The 9265-nt window shown below is 39.1% G+C and overlaps 1 non-coding gene across 1 annotated transcript; it reads right to left on the bottom strand.

Annotated features, from left to right (window-relative positions):
• Positions 1 to 4882: 4882 nt before the first annotated feature.
• Positions 4883 to 5023, bottom strand: LOC129478233 (U4 spliceosomal RNA). Its single transcript, XR_008656365.1, has one exon. It is a non-coding gene; the product is annotated as a U4 spliceosomal RNA (small nuclear RNA).
• Positions 5024 to 9265: the final 4242 nt, after the last annotated feature.

The following is a 9265-nucleotide window of genomic DNA, read 5'->3' on the forward strand; positions in this document are numbered from 1 at the left end:
TTATTACACTGTTGAAGCTCTCTATTGTATTTTATAGTTGTTATTGTATTCTTCATCTTCAAAACTTTTATTAAAAATTGTCTATCATTTTGTTGAACTTATTTTATTCTTCTATGAATTCATAAAATTATTTATGTTCTCTTGTAGCTAGTTGAGTTTCTTTAGAACAATCATCTTGAATTCTTTGTCAGGAAATACGCACATCTCCAATTCTTAGGGATTTGTTACTGGAAATTTATTGCATTTCTTTAGTGATGTCATGTTTCCCGATTTATTGTGATCCTTGTAGTCTTTTCTACACATTTGAAGATGCATTCATATCTTCCAGACTTAATGGACTGGCTTTGGTAGTAAAAGACATTCACCTATTGGGGGGCATGCTGAAGTGTGCTGTGACATTGAATCTAGAGATGTGGGACACCAAGGTTGGGAGGAATGCAGTTGCTCCAGGTCTTGGAAGAGTAGGGTGACTTGTCTTCTTACACAGCTGAGGTCTGTGACATTGACAACTACATGGTCCTTGGAGGCAAGAACTGCAGAATGTCTGCAGTAGCTGTGAGGGCTGTTGTCATCCTCTATGTTGCCTGTGAGTCCACCATCAAGGGACTGAGGTATTCAGCAGTAGGGGCTGTCATTGTATACATGCTTGGCTGAAGTGGCTGGCTGAAACACATTTGTGATAATAGAGGCTAGTTGAGGGCACATGTACAGCGATGAGGGCCAGAGTCAGGGGAGAGGCCTGGGGCAGACTATAGGCAGACATACGATGGTGGTGGCCAGTGGTATGCATGTGCATGGCTATAGGAACCAGGACAGCATGCACGTGTGTTGTTGCAAAGGGAGCTATGAGTACATTCCCAAAAGTAGGTAACAGCAACACGGATTGTGTTTGTGTGCAGCTGTGGGCCCAAGTTAGCAGTGGGCATATGTGTGGTTGCAGGGGCTGGCTGTGAGTGCAAACGTGCTGGTGGGTGTAGGTTCTGGGGAGTGGGGCTGATTGCATGCCAATATGCAGCTATGGGGGCTGGGGCTGCTGGTGAGCATTTATATAGCTGCACAGGCCAGCTGCAGGCATGTGTGTGGTAGTAGTGGCTGGCAATAGGAGTCAGAACCAGCTGATTGTGTGTTTGTATCTGCAGGGGCCAGGAATGATGCTGATTATGTGCATAGGTACACAGGCCAGCTATGGTCCCCTACTTGGTTGTGATAGCTTATGATGGGGGTGAGGTTTATCAATGAAAAGACATACAGTGACTCAATGGATAAAAACAGACCCAATTATATGCTGCTTAGAAGACTCACTTCACTTTTAAGGACGTAAAAAAGTGAACATAGACTAAAAGTGAAGAGATAGAAGATATTTCAAGCAAATTAAAACCAAAACAGAGCAGAGTTAGTTATACTCATATCAGATAAAATAGACTTTGATACCAAAAGTACACAGCTGTGAGAACCAGGCTTTTGGTATGTATATGTTTGACTGCAGGAGCCAGCTACAGAAGCGAGAATGGTGGAAGGGACTGGTGGTGGGAATTGGGACCCACTACTTGGCACACACAGCTGCAGAAGCCAGGGATAGTGGCAGGCACAACCTGGTGGTGAAAGTTGTGGGAGTCTGCTGCAGTTGTGATGGCTGTTGGTTTCCTCGCCAGCAAAAGCTGCTAGGGTCCTCTGAAGAGTAGGCCACTGGGGTGTGTCATGGCAAACTCTGGCAGGGTTGGGGGGTGGTTCTTCAGCAGTGAAAGCTGTGGGGCTGCACAATGGCTTCAAGGGCTGTTGAAGTCCTCAGTGGAGGGTGCTTCAGAATTCCTGTGCAGAGTGGGCCATGGGGTACCATGGTAGCTCCCATTGTATGGCTGATATTGTTAGTGCCCACTCTTTGTTCTAAGCTGTCTCCAGACATCTTAGTTATGCCAGTCTCCCCAGTGATCTAGATGGGGTGAAGCTGAAGAACGTAATTCAGGCAGTGCCCTAGAAGTCTAAGGAAGTCTGTTGTTTAACTTATTCTTTTTTTCCTTGAGGGGAACTCATGAGCTAGAGTATTCCCTCTCTGTGATGAGAAGTGATGGCCAGGGGATAGGATGATGCAGGTAAAGTAAAAACTGCCCCATTTTATGTGGTTATTTTTGGATTCCTTCCACTGCATTTCTGTAGCTTCTTAAGTGGACTGCTGAGCTCTTCCAGAGCTATTTTTATTCATGGATAACTGTCCAGTTGTTCTCTATGTGAGGACAAAGGATGGATTCACTCCATCTTCCTGACATCACTGTATCATAAGCCAAATTCTAAAAAAGAAATATGAAAAGAAATTAGTTGCAATGTTGTGTTAACACTGGCTTTCTAGTGGAAAGCAACAAATTTGGCCAATCTAACAGTCATTGGCTGCAGTTTTGCTCTATGTCTGGTGGTGTGCTGGACTTTTTGAGGAGAGAGTCCTTGCCTCAGAGTTGCCCACAGCTTCACAGATTTTGCTTGACTTGGGAAGGGATCTGTCAATATTAGTGACTGAGGAAAAAAAAACTGTACTCACTGTGAGCCAAATTTGCATTAAAAAAGTTTTGCTAAATTGCAATATATGGAAATCCCTTTAACGATTCATTTTTTTTTCTTTTTTTTTGAGACGGAGTCTCGCTCTGTCCCCCAGGCTGGAGTGCAGTGGTGCAATCCCGGCTCACTGCAAGCTCCACCTCTGGGTTCACACCATTCTCCTGCCTCAGCCTCCCGAGTAGCTAGGACTACAGGTGCCTGCCAACATGCTCGGCTAATTTTTTGTATTTTTAGTAGAGATGGGGTTTCACCATGTTAGCCAGGATGGTCTCGATCTGCTGACCTCGTGATCCGCCCATCTCGGCCTCCCAAAGTGCTGGGATTACAGGCGTGAGCCACCGCCCCAGCCAAAAATTCATTTTTAATTAATTAATTAATTAATTAATTATTTTGAGACAGAGTCTTACTCTAGTTGCCCAGGCTGGAGTGCAGTGGTGTGATCTCAGCTCACTGCAGCCTTGATCTCTTGAGCTCAGGTGATCCTCCCACCTCAGCCTCTGACTAGCTGGGACTACAGGCATGCACCACTGTGCCTGGCTAATTTTTTGTATTTTTTAGTAGAGATCGGGTTTCGTTATGTTGTCCAGGTGGATCTTGAAGTCCTGGATTCAAGGAATCTGCTCACCTTGGCCTCCCAGAATGTTAGGATTACAGGTGTGAGCCACCACACCTGACCTTCATTTTTAATTTAAAAGGAGGAGTTCAGGTGTCTATGGACAAATATAAGAGGACTTTTAATTGTAATGACTTAGAAATGGAAATAGTCAAAAGATTAAGATTAAAGCAGCTATTGTTAGGTACTAATGTGTTAGTATTTAACAATCATTAATTTGGCTGACTCCTTCTAGCAAACATTATCTTCATTATTTGTGTATATGTGTGTGAAAAATAATGAGTTTTAATTAATTCACATTTGGTTGATTTAATAAATGCACCCAACTATCCATTTACAAATAGCTTGCTACAATACAATTTCACTTAGAACTCAACTTCTAATAAAAATTCAGTTAAATCAGCAAATATTTCTTAGACCTCTATTTTGTGTACGTGTGAGGTACTGAGTAATTTTCTTTGGGGGATGTTAGAATGAATGGAGCCTCAGTTTTCACAGATGAGGGCAGGGGATTTTCTTATCTTCTTAACCACTGTATTTCCAGTGTTTAGAATAGTTCCTAAGACATAACTGTCATTCAAATAAAGCTCTCTGTGGTATTAGCTATAATATGAGCTTCATGTGTGAAGTACTTTAAACATAAAATGCAATTTGGTCATAGAAGTGTGAGGAAGCAAAACAGATATCCTACTCTGTTGCAATTTTGTTTAAGAACATTGAAACTCTCTGAGATAAACCACACACACGTGCATGCACACACATGTGTGCCTGTGAATGCAGTATTTTCTTCTAGTCTCTAATGTAGATGAAGCCTTAATTTCATTTCCTGTAAGTTGATGATTCCTTAAGTAAAATGCTGATATTGACAGATACATAAGATCCTTGCAAACAGGGTAATTATGTGTAGTAGCTGTTATTTTCCACCAAAGAGAATTATAAACAGACTGAAAATTTGAAGGTTTTTTTTTTTTTTTTTTTTTTGACAGAGTCTCCCTCTGTTGCCCAGGCTGCAGTGCAGTGGTGCGATCTTGGCTCACTGCAACCTCTGCCTCCTGGGTTCAAGTGATTCTCCTACCCCAGCCTCCCAGAGTAGCTGAAACTACAGGTGTGCGCCACCACAACCAGCTAATTTTTTGTGTGTATTTTTAGTAGAGGTTTCTCCATGTTGGCCAATATTTGATTTTTTGATTGCTGATAAAATTATCTTTGCTATTTGTCTTGGTTTCAACAACAACAACAACAACAACAAAAACAAAACTCTCACTCACCTTGTAAGCATGCAGTGTAACAGAGAAGCAGCCCCTGGATCAAGGAATATCACAACAACTGTAACTCTAAGCCTTTTGTGACTCCTTGACTTTCATGTTCTGATGCTGTTACTACTGACTATTGAGTTTTTAATGAGAGGGTGACAAGTGTGTTCAGTTTCAAAGTTCATGAGTCAAAGATGGCCATTGACATATCTGTCTTGGTTAAAATGTCTCTTTTTAGGTTTTTAAATTTTTAATTTTTATGGATATATAGAAGGTGTATATATTTATGGGCTACATAGGATGTTTTGATACAAGCATGCAATGTGAAATAATTACACGATGGCGAGTGGAGTATCCATCCCCTCAAGCATTTATTCTTTGTGTTTCAAACAATTCCATTAGTATTTTATTTATTTATTTTATATATATGTATATATATATTTTTTTTTACTGAAATATTCAGTCTCCATCTCCACAGAGACTGTCAAAAATTGCCAATACTGACTATGTTACAAGTCGTCATGGTGGAGTATTGGGAAAAGTTTTCAATTAGCAATAATCACATCTCAGATAAACCTCATTGGCAACAATACTGCCATGGTGCAAAGCTCTTTTAGTTATTTTTAAATGTGCAATTAAGTTAGTATTGAATGTAGTCACCCTGTTGTCCTATAAATACTAGGTCTTATTCACGCTATTGTTTTGTACTCATTCATGGTTAAAACATCTCTATCATCTATAAAATTGAAACTAAAATAATCTGTTTCTATAAATCATGACTGCTGGCTGAAAAATCAATTAAATAATAAAAATGCTATTTTTTTTGAAACAGAATCCTGCATTCTAACGGATCTAGTCTGGATGCCAGAAGCTGTGTATAGGATGAGAGCCTGGTAGACCTGATTGGCCTCCTGTTGTTCAGTTCAGTTCAGAGACCGAAAATCAGGATTTGTGCTGGAGAGTCTTTGAACTGTGTGTGAAAATATCTGAAGGTCCATGACAATTTAAAAGGTAAACAGTAATGGACTTTCATAGTATTTGCTCTTGACCTTGGCTGAAATTGTAAAACTGAGGCTGCCATATCTCTGTAAGTACTTTTCTCTTTTTGTATACAAATAAATTGGTTTTTAATGTGTCTATTCATAACTGTAGCCCTTTTGCATCTGTGTCTAGTGACTCTTATGGGAAAACTTTTAGGGGTTAATTGATTATAGGAATTTGTCATTTGTGCACAAATGTCTGAAGGGTTTAATGTCTAATTTAACAGAAGGCACGTGAAAAAGGTGCAGGAATCGAAGACACGAGATACACCTGAAAGTGGTGGAGCAATGAATCTGAACAGGATGATGGATTGAAAGTGCTTAAAAGAGGTAGCTAGGATCCTGGATTCATGTCCTACCACTGCAGCCAGGGAAAGATCCTCCCACATCTATCAGAAGACTGGAGGATTATGTCTGGAGAGATTGAATTCTAGGGATGCTCAGGCCCAAATGAAGGTGGGATGACAAGCCTTGATAAAATCTTTCAGCAGAAATAGTAGAGAATTTTAAGAGAATTTTATTGAAATTTTTGAGACATTTTCATATGTCTGGGAAAAAAGGAAACTAACTTGTTAGTGCTTTTCTGATTTGAATAATATGTGTTGGAAGAAACTGGGGGTGAAATGTGAATGATCCTTTTCTGGCTCGTCTGGAGGTTTCTCCTCAACAGAGAAATCTAAAGGGTTATGAACTTATAACATTATGTCTTTGCTCTCTAAAAAATGGAAGCTTTCACAAAAAGACATCAAAGTTTTAGAAAACAGCATATTTTTCTCTGGTCTTTCTTATTGGAATGATTGTTATTTAGAAGTTAGACCCTCATTGTTCAGTCATCTCATTTTATTATTTTTTTTCTTGTTTTCTTGTTCTAGTCTCTGGCAGATTTTCTCAACTTTATTTTTCAACCCTTCTTTTGAATTCTTCTCTTCCTATATTGTATTTTCAATTTCCAAGAGGCTTTTGTTTTGTTCTCTGATGGTTCTTTGTTTTTTATAGCCTCCTATTTTTATTTCATGGATACGATATACTCTCTTCTTTTACAAGGAGATTAGTTATTATATTTTGAAACTTTCTTGGCTATTTTCTCTGTTTCTTGGATTTTCTTTCTTTTTAACATTTTTGTCTCCTCTGTTTTCATTTTGAATCCTGTCTTTCAAGAGAGGGCGATTCTTTAAGATAGGATTAATAACAAAACAGACTAGAAACTATATTTGGATGGAGAATGGATATAAACTGGTAGGCTTTACCCAAGAAGGTTCTGGCTGGGCCTTCTTGTTGGAGAGCCATCAACTTGCAGTGTCTTTAGGTATTTTTGGAGGGTTGGTAACTTTCTCCAGAGAGGACTCCACTAATCTTTTGTCAAAAGAATCTAAGCCTGTTTGCAGGTTCTGCCAGCTGACTGGGGACTAGGGCTTTAGAATTTCTTTTAGTTAATACCCTTGTTTTTATCAGCGAATTTCATATTCACCTTAATCTGTGCCTGCATCCAGCATCCCCTGAATTCAGTTTTCCAGATAGTAATCCTTGAGACTCCTGGTATGATGTGGGGGTCTATCAGCTGTCTGTGATGGATGGAAAAGGAGCCCTGGAATTCTATCTGCCTCTTTTTACACACTTTCAATACTATTTTTAGATCCTACTCTGCTGCTTTCAGAAGTATCTGGTACCTTCATCCCTGAGGTGTTATACCAGGGTTTGGCAAACTGTAATCTGCCAACCAAATCACAATTTGCTTTGTCCCTTCAATCTTTGCCTGTTTTTATAAATAAAGTTTTCTTGGAACACAGCCATGCCCATAGACATGTATTATCTATGACTGCAGAGATGGACAGTTGTGACAGAGACCCTATGGCATGGAAAGCTTGAAATATTTACTATCTGGACCTTTACATAAAAAACGTACTGACCACTGTACTACACTACAGTATGAATCAACCTGCTTCTGGATTTCCCCTATTTCTACCTTGGGTTTGAATGTTTTCTGATTTACTAAATTGTTTGCCATTTTTTGATCTATTTTCTAGGTTTCAAAATTCATTATCATTTTATTTTCTTTCAATCTTTTTGTCTTTGTGGGTTTATTCCTTTTGCTTCCTTTAATGTAATTTTAGTATAGAGTTTCAGGAGAGTGTAGAGGCAAACCCTTGTGTCTGCTCCGCCACATTCAATCAGAAATCTGAGATAGGAATCATCAATGCCATTAGAAAAGAAAACTAAGTTTGCAGGAAGTTAATTGCTCAAGGTCACAGAGCAGAACTGGGATACAAGCCCAGGTCTTTTGGAGAGCCCCTGTAAGGTAAACTCCACAGGGCAGTGATTTTGTTTTGTTCACTGCTGTAGTCTTAGAAATTTGACAGATATTTAGGATGTACTGGATAAATATTTATTTTAGTTGTTGCTATTAAAATCATGTTTGTAACCATTTTGATTCGTTATCTCCAATAAGTGTTGATTTTTCTCAGGAATATTTGTTTCAGTTTCTGGATTTTTCCCATTATGAATTATGGCCTGGGTTTGTCACTAGCTTGTTATGTAAAATCAGAGCAGAGGCTGTTTGACTTTTAGTAACCTCAAATTTTTTCCTTATTTCATTCAGTGCAGTAGTGAGAACCATACAAGATATGGTGTCTGAAAGCTCATTGACATGTGTAAGTGTAAAATGCAAGGTTTTATTGTCAGAGTTTATAATATTAAATATCACCAATTGTACAATGGAAATTCAATGTTAAATAATAAATATACCATAATAGGTGTCCTTTTCCTTAAAATACTTTCTTGGCTTGGTTCCAGGATATCAGACTCTTGGTCTACTCCTACGTCATTGACTAAATGTTCTCAATCTCTCCAGCTGGGTTTGCCTCTTTGTTACAATCTCTAAATGTTTGAGGGTTGAGGGACAAATCCTCAAGCCTCTTCTTTTCTCTCTTTATATCCTCCCCTAGGTGGTCTCATTCAGTTCCATGATTTTAAATATTGTCTATGTATATTAATTACTCACAACCTTTTATCTCCTTGATCTTCCTCTAATCTCTAGAAATCTCTTTTACAATATACCACTTGGATATTTAATAGACACTTCAAACCTAACACACCACTGTATTCTAGAATCTCTGAGCCCAGGGACTATTGAAATTTTGGGCTGGATAATTCTTGTTTTGGGGGACTGTCCTGTGCACTGTAGGATGCTTAGAAGCATCCCTGGCCTCTATCCACTATATGCCAGTAGCACCTCCTGGTTGTGATAACAAAAATTGTTTCCAGACCTTGTTAAATCTCCCCTCATGGGCAAAATCACTCCTGATGAAATACCAGTACTTTATTCTAGCTTCCAACAAATTCTGAACCTCCTTATTTTTCTCTACCTGAGTAAAAGGGACCACTATCCATCTCCAAACCTAGATCTCATCTTGATTTTGTTGCTTTACCTTACTCCCTACATCTAATGTAGCAGTGTCAATAAACTTTATCATAAAAATCCATCCTAAATCTGTCAACTCTCAGCTCACTACTACCGCCACCTGCATTAGTCAGGCTTTGCTGTGGTAATGATGGTAAAAAATAGCTCCGAAATATTCATGGCTAAGAACTGAAAATTTTTTTTTGACCTACCAGTCTATGGGTTGTCTATGACTCTGCAAGACTATGAGTGATGTTCAGGTATGCCTCATCTGTTTCTCATTCTTGGACACAGGTCAAAAGAGTCGAGTCTAGTCAGAGCATGTTTCTCTCTATTCTCACAGAATAGGAGCACATGTGGCAAGTAGAAATGGGCAAGGCTTTCTAACAGCTTTGCTCAAAATTGACACTTTCAC

Source organism: Symphalangus syndactylus, chromosome 2, assembly GCF_028878055.3.
Source record: "Symphalangus syndactylus isolate Jambi chromosome 2, NHGRI_mSymSyn1-v2.1_pri, whole genome shotgun sequence".
NCBI classification, from domain to species: domain Eukaryota; kingdom Metazoa; phylum Chordata; class Mammalia; order Primates; family Hylobatidae; genus Symphalangus; species Symphalangus syndactylus.